The 24,383-nt window shown below is 41.3% G+C and overlaps 1 pseudogene; it reads right to left on the reverse strand.

Moving 5' to 3' along the window:
- Nucleotides 1-2,781: 2,781 nt before the first annotated feature.
- On the reverse strand, nt 2,782-23,135 carry LOC115776930 (uncharacterized; annotated as a pseudogene).
- Nucleotides 23,136-24,383: the final 1,248 nt, after the last annotated feature.

Below are 24,383 nucleotides of genomic sequence, written 5' to 3' on the forward strand. Positions count from 1 at the left end.
GCATAAAGGAGGTGGAACTGCAAAAGCAGCAGTTGGAGGTGGAAGCTCTGCACTTAAGGCCGAGAGCTCCTGACTTGGAGTGTGCAGCAGCTGCCTCTGCCAGTCCTTCCACTCTTCGGCCAGCCCTTCAGTCTCCATCCCTTAAGCCAGAAGACAGCTTTGCTGTTAGTAAGCACGTCACACTGGTTTCTCCTTTAAGAGAATCTGATACATCTGCTCAGACAGATGTTTGAGAGCTCATCGAAAATAACCCGATCCTCTTTGTTGATATTCCCACTCAAACTATGGGACTATGACATTGATGTGGGTGATCATAAGCTGATTAAGCAGCAGGGTGAACCCCACTAAGCGCACCTTAATGCAACAAGAGGTCAAGTATCTTCTAGATCATGGGTATTCAAATAAAAATAAATAAAATAATAAAATAAAAAGTTTCTGTAGCCATTGTGAGCTTCTCAGGTGGATTTTGATGTTGGTGGTTTTATTCTCTGCACATGTTTTCATCATCCACAACAAGACACTCGCTTCTATCTGTCTCACCATCTGTCATGGTCCCCACCCTCTCCGGGCCGGCATTATTCGGCAGTGTGTTGTTTGTGTGGGTGTGTTGTTTTTTTGGGCAGGCTTGGCGTTCACTCCACCCTCCCACCAGCCTCTTCTGGCAGTGAGCTGCACACGTGATTACAATCACTGATCACTCACCGGTTTTCCTGAATGCTCACATGATGGGTAGTTAAGCCGTAGGAAATCTTCAGTCCTTGCTGAATCGTTGCCCCTACCAGGTAGCCAAACTATGCGGCACATTCTCTTGTTGATTCACCTGCTTCTTGTCCTGTGGATTAATCGCTGTTTGTGTGCAGCGCCGAGCTGGATTCTGTTAACGTGTGAGGCTGACAGAGCGCTGGAGACGAGCCCCAGACACAAGCCCCCAAACTTTCTGTTGGATTTGTGGAAATAAACACTTTAGACTTTTAACGCTTGCTCCTGCATTTGGGTCCTTCATTTCCCTGCAAGCCCTGACAGAATGATCAGGCCATGTGGACCCAGGGGAGGCAGTGTCACTGCAGGGAGTGCTCTCATCTCTCAGAGAGCAGCTGCAGAAACACGATCAAGCAGTGCAGGCTGAGGGCCATGAAGACCCTAAAACAGCCCCCCCGGACACTCTCTCTGCTCCCTGCTCCCATCAGGCCGGCGTTACCGCTGCCTGAGGACTGAGACTGAAAGGTTGAAGAAGAGTTTTTACCCACAAGCCTCAACTCTGAGCCCTAAACTGGACTATTATTGCACAATGTAAATTATTATAATATTCTATAATTCCATTTAAAGTGTGTATAGTATATAGTGTGAATTACTCATTTTTATTCTTCTTATTTATATGTGTGTGTATATATGGTTGCAGGTGCAAAATCCATTTCACTGTGCACTGTACTGTGTATAACTGTGCATGTGACAAATAAACACCATCTTATCTAAGTATGGAGTAAGATAACTGTCAAAAAGATGTGTGCATAATTCTGACATTCATATTCGTATTTGTATGTCAGTAAAATTCTTGTACCTAAACCTCTGCTGAAATATATGAGTGTGAGAAACTGTTTTTATGTGAGTATGAATCTAAAAGCTGTGAGTCTAAAGTCTTGTGAATACAACTCTAATTTCTTCCACTATGAACTCTTCCCTTCTGTGTGGACATGAATTCAAGTTTGTGGGTACGAGCAGAAAAGGGCGGAGTATCGATCCGCCATTATACCAAATACAGCACGCTCCAATGAGCTACCAGCTCAGGTGATGCATCACAGGTAAGCTCAATAACGTGTGTATCCATATTTATACACATATATTAAGAAAAACTTTACTATTTAAAGTCATATACAGCAATCTTTGAATTTGGAGCCAAACTGCTTCCTGCTGCTGTAGTTTATGATGCTGATGTTGCAGCAACACCTGAACCTGCTACATCTTCAACAGCTGTTGCACCAACAGTTGCTGCAACATCAACATGCATCACACGCCTCAAACGCACAACAAGGGGGTGGTGGTGGTGGTATGCCCCCTGATGTAGTTTCCCGTAATAATTGGACAGATTTTAAACTTTCCAGTTCTTAAAATTGTCCCAGAGTGTGGTTTGTATTATCAGGGTGTGATGGAATCAGCCCAGGAGGCTGTGTGTAGGCTTCTAACACATGTGCAGCACGTGAACTAGAAGGTCAAATTGTCTCCTCAATTATCAGGGTCCAAGGCAATGATGATATAAACTTATCAGAATTTGAGCAGTTGTTACTCTGTGCTGTTCAGTCACAGATGTGCCGTTGATGCTGACAGCCCAAATTGTAAGACCACCTGGAGTCAGTGGTAAGAGAGCCTTGAAAAAAATGCTCAACAATGAAATCATACACAAAAAAAGGTGTTTTTTATATGTTGTCTGCAATAACATTCATCTGTGTTTTGCTATCAATACAGCACATTTGCTAAACCGCAGCTTAAATGATTCACAGGCAGAACTTTTGGCAGGGAAATCCATGTAAAGGCAGGTTTGACTGAAGACCACCCTGTGAGTTTTAGTGACATTCATAACTTTGAAACAGCTTTGGATTGTAAGATTGTGGTGTTTTACAGGATAGCAGGGACAGTTTTATTTATGTTTCTGCTTCAGAATCATTATCATGCAATTAAAAACCTAAAAGCTTTTCTAGGTACCAGCATTATTTCACAAGGTTTAATAACCCAGCATCTCACTGCTGTTCATTGTTGTGTTTGTTTGGATCCTGATGGTGCCATTGATCACAGCTCCTCAGAACCCTGCCCTGTAACAGAGTCTGTAGGTCCAGAGTCTGTAGGTCCAGAGTCTGCTTCATCCCTAAACAGATTGGGGACAGGCTTGTTAATATCTGTGAAATTTATGAAAAATGTAAGCGGTGTGGGTTGATCTATTATAAATGTAAGGATCTCACATGTTATTTGTGGTGTGGAGACCTTTTAGGGTGACAGGCATCTGTGTTACATTCAAGTACCTGAAAATGAGGTAAAGCATTACGAGAAAGTAGTTTACTATGATTGTGAGACATTTGTAGAGCGTTACGGGAGCACAAACCGTTTCTGGTATGTACAAAAACCCAGCAGGGGGAAAGAGGCACGCCTTTGGCTTTAATTGAAGCATTTCTTAAACATTTTAGGAGGCCTTAGTTTAGAAGTTGTGCTTTTTTTTAACACATAACTGTAAAGGTTTGATTCCTGTTTAATATTAAATGTTATGGCTCAACAAGGTTGAAAGCCCTCTATAATAATGCAAGGCTCCAAAGTTATTTGTTTCACAGATTATAATCAGAAATACATTGATTCATGTAGTTTCCTGCCCATCCTTAATACCTAAAGCTCGAGGCTTTGAGGATGAAATTAAAGGTTATTTCCCTGCTTGTTTAGTGGCAGAGAAAATCTGTCATATGTAGGACCTTATTCACCCCCCCACTGCTCACGGCCTTGAACGAATGACTACAGGGGGGCAGAGAGACTTTTTTAAGTAGTATGGCATGTTGAGGTTTATTTTTTACCCAAAGATTAAAATGACAACTGGACAAATGTTTAAAAGTAAATCCAGGAAATGAATTAATAAACAGTGGCTGAAGCAAACAACATTAAACATTAGAAACATTACAAAGCGCCAGACTAACTTCTCTGTCTCAGTCCATCTTATCCTGGAGGTTCGGCTACAGCAGGTACAATTAAATCATCACCATGTTCTGTTATTAATCTGGGAAAGATTGCTCTGCTTAAATTAAAACATCAGGAGAGAAGATGCTTTTTGGTTTATCGCTGATGAGAGGAATCTGGGTCCAGAGGACCAGCTTGGAGAAGACTGAATGATGAAGGTCACCCTGCAGCACACTGACTGTTTACATGTAGATAGTGGCAGAATAAAGATGTTACAGTTAGAGAGGAACAGAGGGGACAGCACACAGGCCTGTGTCTTCCTCTGAGTCCCACATATGCATGTGTGATAACTTCTGATTCTTTAATATATTAAATGTCTTACTTATTTAAAGTGTTTCAGTGTCTTCCTTCACAAACAAATCACGTGTCCTGTCAGTTTGGTGATTCCGACATGATTGTGGAGGATTGAAGTGAGATGATTGGCATAAGAGAACGAAGGGGAATCATTTCTCCAGGACTCACCTTTGGGACTTGAACACCTCAAACACTCAGAGTGAGGCCTCATAATAAAAAGATAAGCAGAAACCTGTTGTTTAAATAACTGAATTCTGCTGAATTGGGTGTTAAAATCTTTCTGTGAGTGAGGAGGAGGTGAGCTCACGAGAGAATACATTTATAGAGAATCTGTTAAATAAACTTTGACATTTATACACATTAAAGTATCAGAAAAACAAAACAAAACAAAAAAGTTCGACATTAAGAATTAAAAATAGTGGTTGAAAGAAACAAAGTATGTGACGGGATAAGAGTTGAAATGAGTCAGAATGAGGTAATGGAAACGTTAAACTGCCCTTCAGCATTAGGCTGATGATTAATGTATTTAACCAAGAAGTGTGTGTGGTTGGAAGATAACTCCTGACATCCACAGCATGAAGAATGGGGTGTGAGAATTGGCTTTATACCATAAAAGCTGACGAGCAGCGACTCTAAAGAGAATTGTTCAGTCCTAAAGTCGCACCTTCGTGGCGGCATCGTGAAAACCGTTTAATTAAATAGAGCTAATTTGGCTGTGGCGTTGTAACCAGATTAGACTTTAAGAATAATGACTTTCTTATTTAATAGACTGATGCCCCCCCACGACCCTGAACAGGATAAGCAGAAGACACTGGATGGATGGAGATGTTGTAGCATTCAAAGATGAAACTTTGTCGAGCATCATCTTCTTCTAGTAAAGGGAAGTGTGTGTGAAAACCATGAAATAAGAAACTTAAAAAATGTCACAGAATTCATTCAATTTCATTTAACCATACTTGTAAACACTCTATCTATAATTTTATGGTTTAAACTTACTATAAGTTAACTATTTTTCAGTCCTTGAAAATCAGCAGTATTTGTCACATTTTGCAGAGAGAACCTAATAATTCCAAACAGAAAACACATTTTTACAATTATAAGCTTCTATCTGCATTTTACTTGTGTAAAAAAACCTATTTGCACATTTAATAGGATTTTGATATTACTGATTTAGAATACATATAAGGTGTGTTTCATAATCATGTGTGAACGAGACTTATTCCATGTGTCATTTTTGTGATACAGAGTGCAAAAACTTTAAAGCTCAATATCTCAAAACTGCTCAGAATGTAAATAGAACCTTATAATTCTAAGGGGACCATTTATGAAAATATATGATAAAAAAAATTAACTGATTTACACTTTTATGCATTTACATTTATGTATTTAGCAGATTTAATTAAAACAAAGATAGATTACAAGAGGAAGGAGAATTGATCATTTTGAGTTTTGATCCAATTGATATTAAATTAAACTTAGAAGAAAAATACAAAAAGTAATAATGCAAAAAAAGCATTATGCCCTTCAGATAAATAAGTTAAATTGTTGAGACAAACAGAGTTTATGTCTCAAAGGAGGGATATGAACTAGGAGAAGAGTAAAGATTTAACTAATAAAGATTTCTCAGTTTGATTGTAACAGGAGCCTGAACAACAACACTGCAGAGACTGGATCAGCTACCAATAAAGAAACTGGTGCAGATGGAGGTGTTCAAGATCACACCAAGCTCTCCTGAACAGACTGACAGCTCTCAGGAAAAAGGCTCCTGGTTCCACATGACCCTCAATAAGAAGCCCAACTTCAGACAAACAGGTGAACTGTAAGTTCCTTGACCCCTGACCTCTGTGTAAAGTCTGAGACCAGGAGGAGGGTCATCAACAGGAGATCTCTTCAACATGGGGAGCGTTAGGCCTTAAGCACGCTCAGTCACAGGCTCTCAGTGAAGAACTAAAACACATTAGTGGTCAAAGGTCAAAGAACTGCAGGAAAATAACAACTGACTGCAATGTTTCAGTTCCAGTCTGAACGTTCTCAGTATCTGACTCATAATCTGTTTTATTGATCATTGGAAGGCCACAGGAATATAATCTGCTTTGTTTCCTGTAACACTGATTATTGTTTTTCCTGACAGGAGGTCTAAGGAGGGACACGTCCTGATTTCAGTTAGATCATCACAGAAAACTATTCTGCTGTGAGCTCTGTGTAAAAGGTCGACAAAGGAGGGAAGTGTGAGTATGACCTCTGACCCCAGAATTACCACAACATGTCAGACTCACCTGAATTTGACTGACTGAACTACATGGTGTTATATTCAGAAAGAGACCAATAAAGATACACAAATTACACAGAGTACAAAATAAATAAATGGAGTCATGAAAGTAAAATAATGAAGGTTTGTGTCACTAACACTAAAACTGTGTCACTCTGAAACAGAAAGCAGACTGTTTGTATATGATGTAAGACACAATTAAGTCCAATTAGTTTTCCTTTTCTTTTTACTAATTAGGACAAGAATAATATCTGTAACTTTAACCATGTATTTTCTCTCTCTGATCGCTGTTGCCAGACCAAACAGCCAAAGTCGCTCCAGCTGCCTGTGAAACACTCAGATTCTTGCCAGGATCCTTAAACACAGGCGTGGAGACAAACATGGAGGCGCAAGATAACCAAAGAGTTCAGCATAACTGGGAGGAAACAAAGGGAGACAGAGCTGCCTGACCAAAAATCATTTAATGGAACTGAAGTTCATAAAGACACCAATGGCAAGTTTGCCATTACCATAACATTCAATAACATGCTTAGTGAGAACTCAAACATTAATGCTGTTACTGAAAGCAAACTGAATAATGAGAAAATGGAAACAAATATCAATTTGCAAAGCCTATTGTTTTTATTGTTATTCTTTCTTTATTTCATTTTTAATCAATATTAACAAAAAGAGAGAAAATAAATGGCTAAGTCCAGAAATATCAAATATAAGGTTTGGGGGCCTGATCTGGCCAGTAAAGTCTCAAACCTGGCTGACTGGGTGTCTCTGGAAACTGAAAGGAGGGCGCTGCTCTAAAACTTTATCATTTTATCAAGTCAGTGAAAAGAGAAAAGAATAGTCTGATAATCATTAGCATGAACCCCGTAATCTGTGCTAGAACACAAATACACTAAGACAGTCCATCCTGTTGTTTCCACTCTCCCTGATTTCCTCGTGTGGATTGAAGCTCTTAGTTTTCCTCTGCTCTTTGTTCGGGTCCTTGTCAGTGTTGATGTTTCCTGCTGCATGCCTTTGTTTTTCTAGTTTCAGGTTTCGGGTTTCCTGGTCAGCTGGCTCCTTACCAGCTATTCGTGTTAAGTATTTACAATAAAAGTTAAGTCTTATTTACGCTCTCCTTGTGTCCTGCGTTGGGGTCCTCCCTGCCTCGCCTGCAGCAGCAGTTTTTTATAGAAAAGGAGCCTTTTTCATGAAAAAAGTTTCATCTGGTGGCACAGAGGCATTCCCAACCTACATTTACACCACCCGTTTATGATATACGCATTATGAACTATGAAATATTATGAAATATATTTCTGGTCCTGGAAATATGACATATCCTGTCATAAAATTATGACATGTCATAACTCATTTTGATTGCCTCATAAATCACTTTTTTTTTTTACCCCATTACTGAGCTCGGCATCACTGCTTGTTTCCAAACCTGAACATCACGGTTCTGTAATGACTACCATGAAGGTAGCCTCATAACTGGCCAATAATGTAACTGGAAGCACCAAATCACCTGACAAAGCTACATAACGCCCTCTGGTTATTATTGGCTCTGTGAAACCCATTACTTAACATGACTGGCCGAATGAGGTGTCAATCAAAATGGGAGGGTCTAGTCTGCCATATAAAATGCACTTTATATGGATGGGACGTGGGCCGTTAATAGGCTACAAAATAGGTTTTCCAGAGCAAATAATAACCAGAGGAGTTCTTTACATTTTTCAGGTGATTTTGGTGCCACCAGTTAACAGGTTAATGCCAGTACGAAACCAGACTCGTTCCTACTGCCATGTATGGATGATTGTGTTGCTCGTGTCGTCTCAGCTAAGTCTGTGACAAAGTTAGACCTCCTAAAGGTTACTGGCAGGTCCCACTTACCAAACGTGCCTCTGACATCAGTACCTTTGTCACCCGTCACCATTTCCTCCAGTAAACTGTGATGCCATTCAGGTTGAGAATTAAGCACTTTGAGTGCTCAGAGTAGAAAAGCACTATATTAGAACTACTCCATTTACCATTTACCAAATGCACCCGCCATATTCTAGCAGCTTATGAGCACTGTTCTGTGTGTAGTCGCTAATTGTGAGGTTTATTTGGGCGATATAGTGGCCTACTTACCCACCCAGCACATCAAAACCCTCAGTGAATTGATCAGGTACTGCCTCTCTGACACAGAACTTGGCCAAATGTGAGTTTGGGAAAGCTGTGGTTACCTATCTAGATAAACAGGTGGGACAGGGTCAGGTCCTTTCAGCTGCCAGCTCCTCAAAGGGGTGGAGAGTTGGGCCTCATGTTATATATCAGGGTTACCCCTAGGCCCCTTTGTCTCTGTGTAAGTTCTGTTCTGTTTTATTTTGGTGGGTTATTTGACTTCCCTTGTCTCATTGTCCCTAATTTGTTCCCACTATGTCTTCCACATGTTTATTCTTCACCTCTTTACCTTTTGTAAGTTACCTGAGTCTCCCTTTCCCCTTTGTCATGCTGTCCCTCTCAGCTGTGTGTTCCCCGTGGTTGCTTTATGCTGTATATCAGAGAGGATTATGAAAAATTTCCAGTATGTATTCTTGAATCAGTCTCTTAGAGAAGGTGCTCCACTGGGTGGTCAGTATGAGGGTTGTTTTATTAGGTGGAGTCCTGAATGACTTTGGTCAGTCCCAGTATCGAGTAAAGATTTAGGATTATTAGCTAAATTAACAGCAGAAATGTTGCCACTGTTGTCTAAGAAAAGAGGCTGGTCCGCAATTTTCCAATGAAAACAATAATGTAATGTGGGGGTCAGTGATCCTCTGTTACAACAGTGTGAGAAACAAACCTGAGCTTCCAGAGGATACAGCCATCTTTATAACCTCAGTGTGTCACAGTAAAGATCATCTGGCTTATTAAACTGACTCAGACTGGGGAAGGTCAATGCAAAGACAGGCAGTACTTGATTACTGTAGAAATCAACACTGATATCTTAGTACCATCAGTGTCTCACTCAGTATTTTTAGTTGTTGTAAGGCATTATTTGTAAGTGCTGCATTTATAACCAAAGACAAATAAGTTCTCCCTCTTTGAGCCATTTCCTGTGTGATCTTACAAATATCACAGGAAATATCTTCATCCAACCCACGCTGATTAAGAGGTCTACAGTTTCTAACAATCCAAGGACCTCCACTGGCATGGAGGTTATAATGCAGAGAAATTAGTTTCAAAAAGGTCAAAAGTGGACATTGATTCAAGTCAAAACTAAGTACCCTGTGACCTCTGACCTTTGACCTGTATCTACAGCACTGACCTCTGACTGTCAGCTCCACGTCCTTCTTCAGCAGGATGTTTCCCTCCCTGCTGTAGACGGTGCAGGTGTAGGTGTTTGTGTGTCCGTCTGTGGGCTGTTTCAGGGTCAGACTGAGGTCTCCAGGTTTGAGCAGGATTCTCCTCATCTCTGTTCGGTCTCTGTAAGCCTGGTGCTGTTTTTCAGTCCGGTCCATGTTCTTCACATACACGTGGACCTTTCTGTTGTTTCTGTCCTCCCACTCCACTCTAGCAGCTTTAGGTATGTTTTTGGTGGTTTTGAAGGGCAGCTGGACAGACTGCTTCCCTGAATCCACCTTAACCTGATGGTCTGAGAGGACAACAAACACAAACAGCAGCAGCAGGTTTTTAGGACAGAAACTCCTCTTTCAGCTTCTAGAAGATTGTGCAAGTGGCAATCAAGGAACCATCAGAAGGCACCTGTTAACCATCAGTATTAAGGGGTGTGTAGTAGGAGAGACTCACCTGACATGAAATAGTGCTGGAAACGAAATAAACAAGCCACAGAAACAAGCAGCACAACCAGGAGAACCAGGAGAACCAGGAGAACCAGGAGAGCAGTGACCCAGAGTGGAAATGATTCTGCAGAGAAACATTATCAAAAAATTGAATATAAGTAGCTGTCAAGATGGTACTGCAGATAGTAGCCTTGGTACTGCAGATAGTAGCCTTGGCACTGCAGATAGTAGCCTTGGTACTGCAGATAGTAGCCTTGGCACTGCAGATAGTAGCCTTGGTACTGCAGATAGTAGCCTTGGCACTGCAGATAGTAGCCTTGGTACTGCAGATAGTAACCTTGTCACTGCAGATAGTAGCCTTGGTACTGCAGATAGTAGCCTTGGTACTGCAGATAGTAACCTTGGTACTGCAGATAGTAACCTTGGCACTGCAGATAGTAGCCTTGGTACTGCAGATAGTAGCCTTGGTACTGCAGATAGTAACCTTGGCACTGCAGATAGTAACCTTGGCACTGCAGATAGTAACCTTGGTACTGCAGATAGTAGCCTTGGTACTGCCGATAGTAGCCTTGGTACTGCAGATAGTAGCCTTGGTACTGCAGATAGTAACCTTGGCACTGCAGATAGTATCCTTGGCACTGCAGATAGTAGCCTTGGTACTGCAGATAGTAGCCTTGGTACTGCAGATAGTAACCTTGGCACTGCAGATAGTAACCTTGGCACTGCAGATAGTAGCCTTGGCACTGCAGATAGTAGCCTTGGCACTGCAGATAGTAACCTTGGCACTGCAGATAGTAGCCTTGGTACTGCAGATAGTAGCCTTGGTACTGCAGATAGTAACCTTGGAACTGCAGATAGTAGCCTTGGAACTGCAGATAGTAGCCTTGGTACTGCAGATAGTAGCCTTGGTACTGCCGATAGTAGCCTTGGTACTGCAGATAGTAGCCTTGGTACTGCAGATAGTAACCTTGGCACTGCAGATAGTAGCCTTGGCACTGCAGATAGTAGCCTTGGTACTGCAGATAGTAGCCTTGGTACTGCAGATAGTAGCCTTGGCACTGCAGATAGTAACCTTGTCACTGCAGATAGTAGCCTTGGTACTGCAGATAGTAGCCTTGGTACTGCAGATAGTAACCTTGGCACTGCAGATAGTAGCCTTGGCACTGCAGATAGTAGCCTTGGTACTGCAGATAGTAACCTTGGTACTGCAGATAGTAACCTTGTCACTGCAGATAGTAACCTTGGCACTGCAGATAGTAGCCTTGGTACTGCGCTCTGAGGTACTTTCTGTTTATCTGTTCAGTTTTCATCATGCTGTTCACATACAGCAGAGAGGAACTGTTACACATCCATCACATGCATTATCAAACTTTTTCACTGCCTTTCATCCAAACTAGAGGGACAATCGTGTTTGCAGCCACAAAAAACAAACTGCCTCCAAAGAGGGAGGAGCCTGGAGGGAAACAAGTCCTGGCAGTTTTTGTTTCTGTCGGCACTGGGACACTGGGACATGACCAGCAGGCAATTAACATACATAATGAATGTCGCCCGCTTGTGTACGCAGCCCCCACAAAGACCCAGTGCAGTCGACTAATTCAGGCCTAACAGTGAGTGTCTAACCAAGCTTGTGTCTCAGAGCAGCTGTTCTGGCTCCAACAGAGAACCAGCATCACTGTCATTCAGCAGCTGACTGTGATGGAAAAAACTGTTGAGCTCTGAAACTAAACTGATGTTCTGATGATTTATTGAAAGTAAAGAGTAAACTGCTGCAAAGGGATTAATACAGCACAGTCTTCACACCAGCATTGACCAAAGAACAGAATAATAACAGCTAATGAAGGGCTTATATATAAAATGCAGAAACAACCTGTTTTTCAACAATCTTTAGGAGTCTGTGTTATTGTACCTACATTATAATCAATCCAGAGCCTTTTAGACACTTCAAATATCTTTATAGATCTGTGATGTTATATTTGTTGTGATTTCTGCAGCTTTCTGAGCCAGATTTCTGTTTAAAAATACATTTTTAATGTCAGTGACAGTTTTTACCTTCAAAAAAAACAAATACATGAAAGTCACTTTGCCAAAAACTGAGTTCAGCTTCTACCTTGTGATAGAAATGCTGTTTCTGACTCAGAATGACCTGATATCATTGATGAGAGATATGTTTGATATATCTGATGAAGGACCTGCAGCTGTTTCCCAGTAAAGGTTTGATGTTGGTTAAAGGTGGTGGTGGTGGGCGGATCGATCTAAATATCGATAATATCGATACCAACGTTGGCATTGATATTAATCAATACCAATGTGATGAGATCAATACTTTGGCTTCAGGTTCTCTCCTGTATGCAGTGCTGTGGTTTCATCAAAGATGCGAGCTGACTGTCTAAGTGTGGCTCCTGTCACAGCACAGAGCAGGCACACTTTCCTCCCCTCCCCACAGTGTTTTGACGTTATACCGTCATGTGACGCATAACACATTTTACTTGGGGAAAAAAAGGAAACAAAGTGGTCTCAAACTCCCAGCCTGTGGGCCACTTCCAGCCCCGCCCCCTACTTCTGGCCTGCAATTTCATGTCAAGGATATAAGCTGCAAAGCTGCGCTCATATGAAGCTGCTCACTGGTACCGAGAGCATTCAAATTTTCTTCTTCTGTAAGCTTTATTCACGCTGAATATTCCTGTTTGGCATGGGATTGCATCCACCTATAAGCTGATCCTCGCTCTCGGACAGAGGACAGAAGAGTGACAGGACAGGACAGGGGCAGTTCAGGGGGCCAATCAGATTTCATATGGGGCCAATGCCCCTGTGGCCCCGCCCCTAGAACCGCCAATGGTTGCAGTCCTAAAACTTGCATTAAATTTTTAGTTTGTGTATCAAATACATGAAGGTTGGTATTTACCTTTCATGCTGGGATTTTTTTGTTGAATCGGAAGCCTGAAATTTTCCTTAGATCTTCATTTTCCCTCTTACTTCTCTTCGTGTTCATGCCGGTTGTTATTTTGATTTATGCAGCACACGCGTGACCATAGTGAGATCAAACGTGCACATTGGGAATGAAACTGTCCGTGCTCTGTGGTAGATTGCAAACTGGTGAAATGATACAGGCGTAAGCAGCGATAATAGCAGCGACCTAGCTGGGGCGGAGTCTGCGAGGTGCTCATTTGAGAGGCAGAGGAGCGCAATCTTTGTTGGATTTGAATCAGTACGTTTGTATCCAATAAAAGAAAAGATGTTAACAAATAAATTGGACAGTATTCTGGCAATTTAGTGATATTTCCACAGCTGTGGTCTTGACTGGTCTTGAAATAAAATCCAGAGTCCGCAAGGTCCGAGTCCATGACAAGACCGAGACCATCAAAAAGCGGTCTCAAGTACTACAACACTACTGTTCAGTGATAAACTACTCCTTCCCAAGAGTAGGAATAACAGACTGAAAAACCTCTTTGTCCCTCAGGCTGTACAGCTCCTCTTTGGGGGGGAGGAGGGGTAACAAGAGGACAGTGGAGGAGAGGAGCAGCAGACTGAGCCTGATCACAAACAGAAGGTAGCATAAAGCATTACTGGATACTGGGCAATATCGCTTCATCTGTCAGACATTTTATTTCTTCTTTGTCTTTGTTGTATCTTTGTTTATTATTTATTTATTCATTTGCTTGCATATTTCTGTTTGTGTGCCTATAATGTAAAAGTGCTACTGGAACTGTCATTTCCCTGACGGAACCCTCCCAAAGGGATTAATAAAGTTTCATCTAATCTAATCTAAAGGAAAACAAATGAAACCGGGTCAAGTCAAGCCGAGTAGGTATTAGTGGAACAGAGCAAACATCGGCCCAGAGATGCCAAAATTCAGAAAACAGATAAAGTCTCCTACCAGGGACAAAAGCATTCTGGATCACTGCTGCACCACATTAAAAATGCCTATTGGACTGTGCCCTGTGCTGCTCTGGGACTCCACCATCACTACCTGGTTCATCCTCTCCTGACTCACAAGCAAAACACAAGATCTGCAACCCTGCGATTAAGACAGTGAGGAGATGGATCATTGAGGCAAAGCTGGAACTACAGGCGTGCTTTGACTGTACCAATCCAAGCTTCTTAAAGGCTGGAGCTGCAGATCAACACTCATATAGACTGTACTTAAACATCCATCATACCTGCTGCTGAATCAAAGCACACTGTATATGCTCTTTGTTGGTCTATATACCATATATATAGTCAAGTCCTCATGTTTATACTGTATGTATACAGTAACCAGTTATCATTCCATAATTTATTCCAACATTTTCACTCTATGCACCATCAAATATATATATATATATATGCTATACATGTTATTTTCTGTGCCATGTTACTATTGTCAGTTTTGTCTGTTATGTACATGGAGAGCAAAGAAATAACCGAAGCCCAATTTCTTGTATTTGTCAATAAGGCTGATTCTGAAAACACACACACACACACACACACACAAATAAATGACCATTTAACTCCGACTTGTATCTATCGCACTGACCTTTGACCTGCAGCACTACTTTGTGCCTCAGGATGTCTTTGTCCCTGTAGATGGTGCAGATGTATCCTCCACTGTCTCTCTGTGTGAGGTGTCTCAGGGTCAGACTGAGGTCTCCAGTTCTCTGCAGGTCTTTGTTCATCTTTGCTCGGTCTCTGTAAAGACCGTCCTGTTTTGTGAGCATCTTTGTTTGAATAATCATGGACTATCACAAGTTCTGGTTCAGAGCGAGTCCACTCCACCCTGGTGTCCTCGGGCAGATCAGGGTTGGTTTTGCAGGGCAGGATGACAGACTCTGAGCCTTCCTCCACCTTCACCTCCACCTGCTGGTCTGAGAGGACGATAAACAACATCAGCTGCAGAAGCAGCAGCTGTGATGGTAACTGGAGCATGACTGACTATCTACAGCAATGACCTCTGACTTGCAACCACTAAAGTGGATCTCTATTCTTTGGCTGTTTTTGTTTTGAATGCGAACTAACCTGGAACTGATGGGCTGATTACAAACTACTGAAGGATCGTGATGAATGGTTTTGAGGTTGAATTATTAAAATATTTGGAAATGCTGGTTTTAACACAGATCTAAGAAAAAAACAAACATCACTGTCTTGGCGTCAGCTGGCAGCTGTAAATATATTTACAGAAGTGTGTGTGCTGGGCCTCCGTGAGCAGAACACACACAGAACCTAAATGAATGTGATCTCATCTACCCCACAGATTGCATCAGTAAGGTCTTCTTTTAGTCCTCCTCACGTTTTGTTCTTGCCAATGAGGTCAGATAAATGTTATGTGTTGATACTAGTTTCTAGGGCTGCAACGATTCATCGACATAATTGATGAGGTCGACTACAAAAATGAGTCGATGTGGAATTTCAGCGTCGAAGTGTCATATTTTAAACCCATCCATCTATTTTGTTCCACTTATGTGATTTTGTAATTGCAATAGACTACAGGAAGATATGGGGGCAGTATTCCCTCCATTGTCTGCCAATAACAACAATACCAACGAAGAAGAAAGTGAAAGAACAGCGTAACGCTGGTGGAACAGAGAGGAGGGAGGAGAAAATGAAAGAACATGGAGACAGACTGTCAGAGGTGTGGCAGCATTTGATAGAAACTAAAATAAAGCTGAATGCAGAGCAGAGCTTTGCTTCCAGCAGCATCGCTGCAGTGCTGAGCGTTTAAAACAACGGCACCCTGGAGCTGTGACGTCAGCTCTGCACCCTGGAGCTGTGACGTCAGCTCTGCACCCTGGAGCTGTGACGTCAGCTCTGGATGGTACGTTAGTGCGTCACTGATACCTGTTAATGTTTGTACAGGTGTGTTTCTGTTAGTTTACCTGAAACAAGCTCTCATGGATGATGTTTGCTAAGCACCACCATTTCAGTGATGTTAGCTAACGACTGAAGGACAGTAATATTAATATCAGTGTTCATTCTGAATAATAAACCTCTGTATGAACTGAATCATCCGTAAACTTTAAAGCTGTTTTGGACGGAAAAAAATTTTTGATTTCATTTGAAGGCTTATTTGAACTTTTGGACAGAGGCCATTTTTATTTATTTGCACATTATATTTTCATTTAAAAACAAAAATTCATTCACTTTAATATGCATTTTGTATTTTATATTTATTGTGGTGTCACATTAATGTTAAAAATATATTTGATTCGTTTCAAACTCGTATTTTTATGGGTCAGTATTTTAATCGTGAGAAGAGAACACGGTGATGTTAACAGGTGAGCAGGCTTGAACAGGTGAGGTTAGACTGAAATAATTGTTGACTAATTGAATAAATAATTGTAATCTTTATTTGCAGCCCTACTCGTTTCATCAAGAGTTTCAGAACAATTTCCTTCTTTACTTAATACTTAACCTTGATCTGCAGTACTGACTGTTGACCTGTCAATGTAACAGTTCTTTAATATAGGTTACAATTATGTCCTGTCTGTTATTTTCATGTTTATTTATATAGAATTATTGGTTCATTTTGTTTGTTTTTCTGGAACAACTCCTTTGTAAGGATCAGCTTTGTGCCCCCCCCCCCCCCTCATCCTGTGAGTGAAAGTTTAGTAAATGGTCAGAAACCAACTGTAATAGATAATAATGTCTTTATGTGTTTGTGTAGGGCTTAGAGTGGTCAGTCACTAACTGGAATACATTGTTTTATCCCAACTTTTGTCAGTGAATAAATGCAGATTTCCTCCAAAATACCTCAGTGGTCTGGCCTCCAATAATCAACACAACACAGAGGGAGAAAGAGAAGAAGCCACTGGTTACATAAGTACAACAGATTTTGGGACCTGACCTTTGACCTGGAGCTGGATCTCCCTCAGTCTTAGTTCTCCTCCTGCAGCACTGATGGAGCAGACGTAGCTGCCGCTGTCAGTCATTTTAGGTGCTTTCAGAGTGAGGCTGAAATCTTTGGTGATCAGGGCATAAACATTCATTGATGTGCGCCCGCTGTAACGCTGGTTTTGCCCTCTGAGGTCATCTCCTCCTCCTCCTCGCAGGTGCACAGATTTGGGATGGAGATCATTGCGAGTCCACATCACTGTGGGATTGTCCTCAGGTACTAAACCTGAGGACAGGCAGGGCAGCAGGACGGACCTTTCCCCCTCATATACCTCCACCACCACAGCCAGGGCATGCTGGGAAACTGTGAGGACACAAATACATGATTTGGGTTTAATCCAGTGTTGAAACAGTGGACTACAAGGAGCATTAACTTCAGGTACCAGTTTTACAAGCACACAAATGACAACCTAAATTTAATCAAAGAAACAATGGAGTGAGAGAACGACAGTCTCTGAACGACCCAGAACACCCCCCCACAGGGCAAGTTAGCGCAAGGCTGCAGTTCAAAAATATCTGTAATGATCTGCTGATAGCATGCAGCCAAACACAGATACAGTCATGGGCCAAAATGTTGGCACCCCTGAAATTTTCTCAAGAAAATGAAGTATTTCTGTCAGAAAATGCACACGTTTAATTCCTTTGTGTGTGTTGGAAAAACACAAAAAAAGAGGGAAAAAAGCCAAAATCATATAATTTCATGCTAAACTCCTAAAACAGAACTGCTGGCACTGTAGTGGCAATCTGACCACCAAAAGGCCACTTGAGGGAATTTGAAGCCATTTCCACTGTGGTGTGGTGAACAGACTGACGTCTGCTGCTTTTGACATTTTATTTATCATTTAAAGTTTAAAAAACAGCTACAAAATTGGACTGCATGATGATACAAAGTAAGCTCCAAAAACAGTGCAAAAGGATTATTAAGGATCCTTTTTATATTATAGTTGATGAAAACAAATGAAATAACCAAAACTGAAATTGAAAACATTTTCGTTAACTGAAATAAATTAAAAACTATAATTAAAAAGAAAAATATAACTAAAGAAAAAAAAAAGATAACTAAAACTGTATTGTGAGCTGACAAAACTAACTGAAATCACAGATAAAATGATGTTCCTTTTCTTGCTTGTCATTTTATTTCAAAGCCTCGTGGACTGATATGAAATCACTTTTTCCAGTTGAAGCTGGGAGCTCCATCAGGCAGCTGTGCGCTGGTCCTCACAGTAATGCAGCCGTCTGCAGAGACAGCAGCAGAGTCCCAGTTTCTCTGAGTCTGACAGCACAGACAGAAGCCAGTTTCATGTTGTGGATGATGAAACATGAGGAACACTTCAAGAACGTAGGAATGAGTTTAGTATTGGGGGGGGCACATATTGGAAAATACTCAGAGCAAAGCATAAAAAATATTATTTGATATTTTACTTTATTCATTTTCAAATGTTTCTTGAAAAAAAAAGTGTTGTGTACACCTATATTACTGCATGTGTGATTTCCATATGTATGTGTGTTAGAAGACGTGGGTCAGACAGTTCTTTTCATGATCAAATTGTTTAGTTTTATATTTAAAAAATAATAACAGGTTAATACATATTTCACTAAACTAGTTCTTCAGCCTCTCCACCTTTTATTGCTTCAACTGAGTCATTACTCTGTGAACTACCATTCTCCTGATAAGATATTAATAAACATATCTAATATGCTGTAATAAAGGTTGATGCATTATGATCAGTGACTTGACGATATGTTCAAAATAAGCACGTGAGTTAAAGATTTCAAAATCAAGTATTTTTCTGCACCACAGTGTAATTTTTGGGTGGGACAAATGTGGCTGTCTCCAGTATTGGGGGGATGTGTCCCCCCAATATTGATACTGATGATATTGAGTTTGCAAATAGACTATTGATCAGCCTCCTGTTTTTGAACTCTCATTTCCTAAATTGTGTCACTGACCCAGCGTTAGATGGCTGCAGTCCCCGTAATCTAAATCAATCTTTAAGGGCTCAAGCATTCTCTGATTTCACGATGTGAAATGGTCTCATTGTCCCGTGGAGGTCCCGAAACACTATTAGTGAAAGACTTTTCTTTTCCAAGGTGCATCACTGAACTACCAACTGCCATTGCTAATCATGACCAAAGATATGCCATAAATCCCTCATCAGAATTATTCAAAGAGCGTACGGGTGTACAATCAAAAATGTATTTCATTTCTACCAGAGATGTATGTATATATACACGTATATATAGAGCAATGATCTCATTGAATACATGGACATAAACCCCCTCTATACATTGAGAAGCAGATATGTTTGTTTTTGTTTTCATTCATTTAATTTTTTTTGCTTAATTGTTTAATTTGACTTTGTTTCAATTTTGCTCTGTTAATTTTATTTCTTTTATTTTAAAGGGGAGCGCACTCCTTGGCTCCTGGTCCTATCACATTAGAGAGGAGGGAAAGGAGCTGACAAACCCCACAATAAAAGGCTTTGGAGAAGAGTGACTGCTCTACAGTCTCTACAGGCACTTGGCCACACTGGTAAGGAGAACTACATTTTGTGATCAGATTGGTAAAAGCTAAAAGCTGTGTACCTGCTACTGTTTATTAACAGCAATAATTCTGACCAAACTTCCTGAAAATGGTTGGAATCAACACACTGGGACAGTGACCGAAAAAGCAGACGAGCAGAAAAAAAGAAAAGAAGAAGAATGGCAGGGAAGATGTGGGAAAAATGGGAACATTAAGGCCTGCTCACCAGCAACCCGGAAGTGCTTCTCCCTGCACCCTGGAAATGAATGTGCATTGCTGCAGGAGCAACTGCAGCTAAACGGGAGGCAGAAGCTGAATGGCAGGACAGCGGAAGGAAAAGGTGGGGATAGATCACACAAGAAGAGAGTGGAAGAGGACACCGTGGTAGCAGTCGTGTGCTGGATGACCCAAGCAGGAAAGAAAAAAAAGAAAAGGACCTGTCCCTGAAGGAGGACAAAGATAAGTTGTCATCTCTTCCAGAGCCAACAGACACCCAGAAAGGAGGTAAGAAAGCTGCTGCTGGACTGTATCCCAGCCTTTCTCCCTGGCAGCCTATCAGGCAAGTGAGCTCCTGACCCAAGCACCTGTGGTACATGTGAAAAAGGCTTTTTAGGCGTGGACGAATCAAGGAAACAGAACAGCTTATGCAGGAAGTGGAAGAGCTCAAGCAAACTGTATTAAACCTAACTGATTCCTGACTTCAATAAAACCAAAGGAGGAAATGTCAGCTGCTGTTTGTGGATTACCAGAAGGGCACGCTCCACCAGAGTCCCCAGCTGTTTCAGGGTGCTCGGGTGAACCACAAGGTGCAAAGGGGTGAAAGAAAAAAGGGAGAATTCAAGCACCTCTTCACAGGGATCATGTCAATGTGACCCCCACAACTGGAAGAAGATTGGCCAGAGGAGAGCTCAGAGGAAGAGGAGGGACCTGAGCATATTTTGGCAAATGATCCTGATAACTGGAAAGAGACTGAACCAGAAAATGGCAGCCTGATGGGGAACTTTACAGGATACATCACGAGAACGGAGGCAAAGACAAAGAAGAAGGGAGGTCCAGCAAAAGACCCAATGAGAACCAGAAGCAAGAAGATGGAAGGACAAGCATCTGGAGAATTGGTTCACAGTTTCCCCCTGAGAGCAAGCGCCATGTTTGGAGACTTTTGCTGTACGTTCATCCTGAACAATACTGCTCTGGATGGGAGTATAACAAAAGCCTTGGCTGGACTGACCTCGTTATCTGAGGAGCTGGCGAAAAACTCGGGAGTTGATGATAAAATTGGAAATTGGGTTGACAGAATGTTGGGGAAATACAAGGGGTTGGTCATGTCTACATTAGTCTCATTTGGCTGATTTTTGAACCAGGAGACACATGGACAGTGGGACAGGTGAGAGCAACAGGAGAGCATCAACTCAGCCACATTATCAGTATCTGCTCGTCTGTGTGAGGAGGAACAGGAAATACTCAGAGGCCCACAGAGTAACTCATGTTACCAGAGATGTGAGGTAAGTGGTAACATGAAATTATTACATCATTAAAACTTAGTAACCTATGTATTGATCTGTATATGCACATGTGACCTTCTTAACTACTTTTCATGCAGCTCTCTGTAATGCACTTTGACATGTCTGTGAAAGTGCTGCACAAATAAATTTAAACACCTACTTCCATTAATATCAACACTATACAGTAACAGTCACACTGTGACACACGTGATGAAAGCCAAGATGTTTGAGAGCATCATGTTGGTCATGAGACCTGCTGTCAGCAGCACTGTGCCTCTTACCTGTGCAGATACATAATGACCTCTGCTACAGAAACCCCACGGCTGTCACAGCATCTTTACTGTTTCCTTCCTTTGCAGGTTTGAAGAGCAGCTGCCACACTGTAACTTACTGCCATCTTGTGGCCACAGTTGATCATTGCAGGTGCACCCACCAAAGAACCAAATCTGATTGGTTGTTGTTGATTTAACCCTTTCACTTCTTACTGATATATTCTACAAAAACATTTTCACTGTTACATAACTTCATTAAAAGCATCAGTAAGATGATATTAAATGATTCTGATTGCATTTTTAATGATGCAGACCTGTGATTACACCTGAAGAAGAAATCTATAAATAACTTTATATTATTCTTACTTTTCTATAATTTCACCAATTCTGGTCAATAATTTTAGAAGCTACAGAAAAACTATGAAATGCTCCATCAGTGACGTTACACTTCTATTGCCTAACATTTTTATGGTGAAAACTTCCATAGTTGCATATTTGTTCATTAGTGAACAACTCTATAATTACTGCAAACTGTATTTTATTTACTGCAAACTCTCATTAAACTATAGAGATGTATTCACAGCCTCAAACTGCAATTTAACAGTTTTATGTCTTAAATAAACATTGTGAAAATTTTTGTTAAATGTATTAATTTATGGAAAAAACTCAATTTTCTTTAAAAAAAAGTTCTATTTTAATCACAGTTACATGTTATTTTACATTAGATGTTAATGTACAGACTTTTTTATTTTATTGGTATTTCATGTATTTACAATTCTGTGATATTTGTTGTAAAAATATCTGTTAAATGTGTGGTTTCATCCTGTCACTGTAACCAGGATTCATTAAGAAATATTAATCATATCTTTTTGGGCTCCTGGCTGTCAGATCAGTGTGTGGAGTCTGTGTTTGTGTTTCACTGTGTGCTGCTGGTGTTGTACCATAAAGTGATCCAGATGTTTCTGTGTGTTTTTATGTGTAATGTCTTTGCTTATATTGGTAAACAGAGTGCAGTCAGTATGATTTATGAAGGGCTTATATATAAAATGCAGAAATAACCTGTTTTTCAACAATCTTTAGGAGTCTGTGTTATTGTAACTACATTATAATCAATCCAGAGCTTTTTGGCCACTTCAAATATCTTTATTGATCTGTGATGTTATGTTTGTTGTGATTTCTGCAGCTCTCTGAGCCAGATTTATGCTTAAAAAGACATTTTTAATGTCAGTTTTTACCTTCATAAAAAAACAAGAATATATAAAAGTCAAACTGAGTGCAGTTTCTACCTTGTGATAGAAATGCTGTTTCTCTCTCAAAATGACCTGATATCATTGATGAGAGATATGTTTGATAGATGCTTCACAGGTCATAGGTCAACAAGTCTGTTTAAATACAGACGATCATTTTCTGGAACAACACCAGCAGCTGATGAATGTAACTAATAAAGTAACTTGTATTCTAACTTAGTTACTTCTAAAATCAAATAATCAGTAAAGTAACTAAGTTACTTTTTATTACTTTTTCAAAGTAACTATGCCATATGCATATGTACTGTACCCAAAGTACTGTACGCAGTACTCAGACTCCTTCCTGTATCTGTGCTGACTCTTCTGCCACCTAGTGGTCTTCTGTCCGTACTACAGCTCCACTGGTCTGCTGCTGTCCATCTGCTGAAGATAACAAACCAGCCATCTCCATGGAGATGACCCAGCATGATGGAGGTCAGTGTGATGATGTCACTCCTGAGCATGCCTTCTGAGCTGCAGAGACTGTTGAAGCTGTGAAGTTGTTTTTGGTTTGATGGTTTCCTGAGTGCTCCTGGATTCATGTGTTCATCACTTTAATGCTGCTGAAGGTGGAGCTCCTTCAGTGACTCCACCCTCTGCTGGGCTGGCTGAGCTCACCTGTGCTGTGTTCTTTCAGAGCTTCTAACCTGGAGACTGGCTGTGACACACCTGACATCATTCTGTTACACTCTCCTCCAGAAGTATTGGAACATGTGACTGACAGGTGAGTGTTGTAGTTCAGGTGTGTCCTGCTACTCTGATTATTCAAACACTAAATCAGGCTGAACCCTAACCCACATGCTTGGGTGGTGGGTGGTGTCCTGGAGGATCTGGACCAGGACCCTCTGCAGCAGCGTAGAGTCTGACAACGAGTTCAAGGATTTCATCCTGATACCTAGCCTGTAGAGGTCTGTGTGTCCCTCCATGGTTATGCCTCCCTGACCCATCAAAGCGGTCCTGCTGGACGATGTTACAGGCAGCATAATGTTCTCCACAGCTTCTTCAGACCCTTTCACAGTGAACCTGCTCTCACCTGTGAAAACCACAGGGATCAGGTGCTGGACCTGCCAGTTCTGGTATTCTATGGCAAATGCCAATCAGGCTCCACGGTGCTGGGCAGTGAGCATGGCGCCCACTAGAGGACGTCAGGCCCTCAGGCCCCCCTCATGAAGTCTGTTTCTGATTGTTTGGTCAGAGACATTCACACCAGTGGCTGCTGGAGGTCATCTTGTAGTTCTGCAGTGCTCATCCTGTTCCTCCTTGCTCAAAGGAGCAGATCCTGGTCCTGCTGATGGGTTAAGGACCTTCTCCGGCCCTGTCCAGCTCTCCTAGAGTTCCTGCCTGTCTCCTGGAGTCTCCTCCATGCTCTGAGACTGTGCTGGGAGACACAGCAAACCTTCTGCCAATGGCACATATTGATGTGCATTCCTGGAGGAGCTGGACTACCTGTGCAGCCTCTGTAGGGTCCAGGTATCACCTCATGCTACCAGCAGTGACTCTGACCCTAGCCAAATGCACAACTAGTGAAAAACAGTCAGAAAAGATGAGGAGGGGAAATGTGAGTGTCTCCACCTGTAAACCATTCCTGTTTTGGGGGGGTGTCTCATTGTTGCCCCTCTAGTGCACCTGTTGGTAATTTGATGAACACCAAAGCAGCTGAGACTGATGAACACCCCCTCTGATACTGACTGACCTCATCAGTATCACAGAGGTTTACTGACTGATGCTGAACTCTGATTAAAGGTTCCTTTAAGTTTTTCAAATATAAGCAAACATAAACAGGCTTTGAATATGTTCCTGATGCTCCCTCACCTGTTTGAGGGTGAATGCAGCTGTAAATAATGTGGACTCTCTTTATTAAATGAAAACAATCAATGACACTTCTATGAAACCTGCTGCTCTTTAAATCTAACTTCATTTAAAG

The sequence above is a fragment of the Archocentrus centrarchus genome, unplaced genomic scaffold (genome assembly GCF_007364275.1).
Source record: "Archocentrus centrarchus isolate MPI-CPG fArcCen1 unplaced genomic scaffold, fArcCen1 scaffold_41_ctg1, whole genome shotgun sequence".
Classification (NCBI taxonomy): Eukaryota; Metazoa; Chordata; class Actinopteri; order Cichliformes; family Cichlidae; genus Archocentrus; species Archocentrus centrarchus.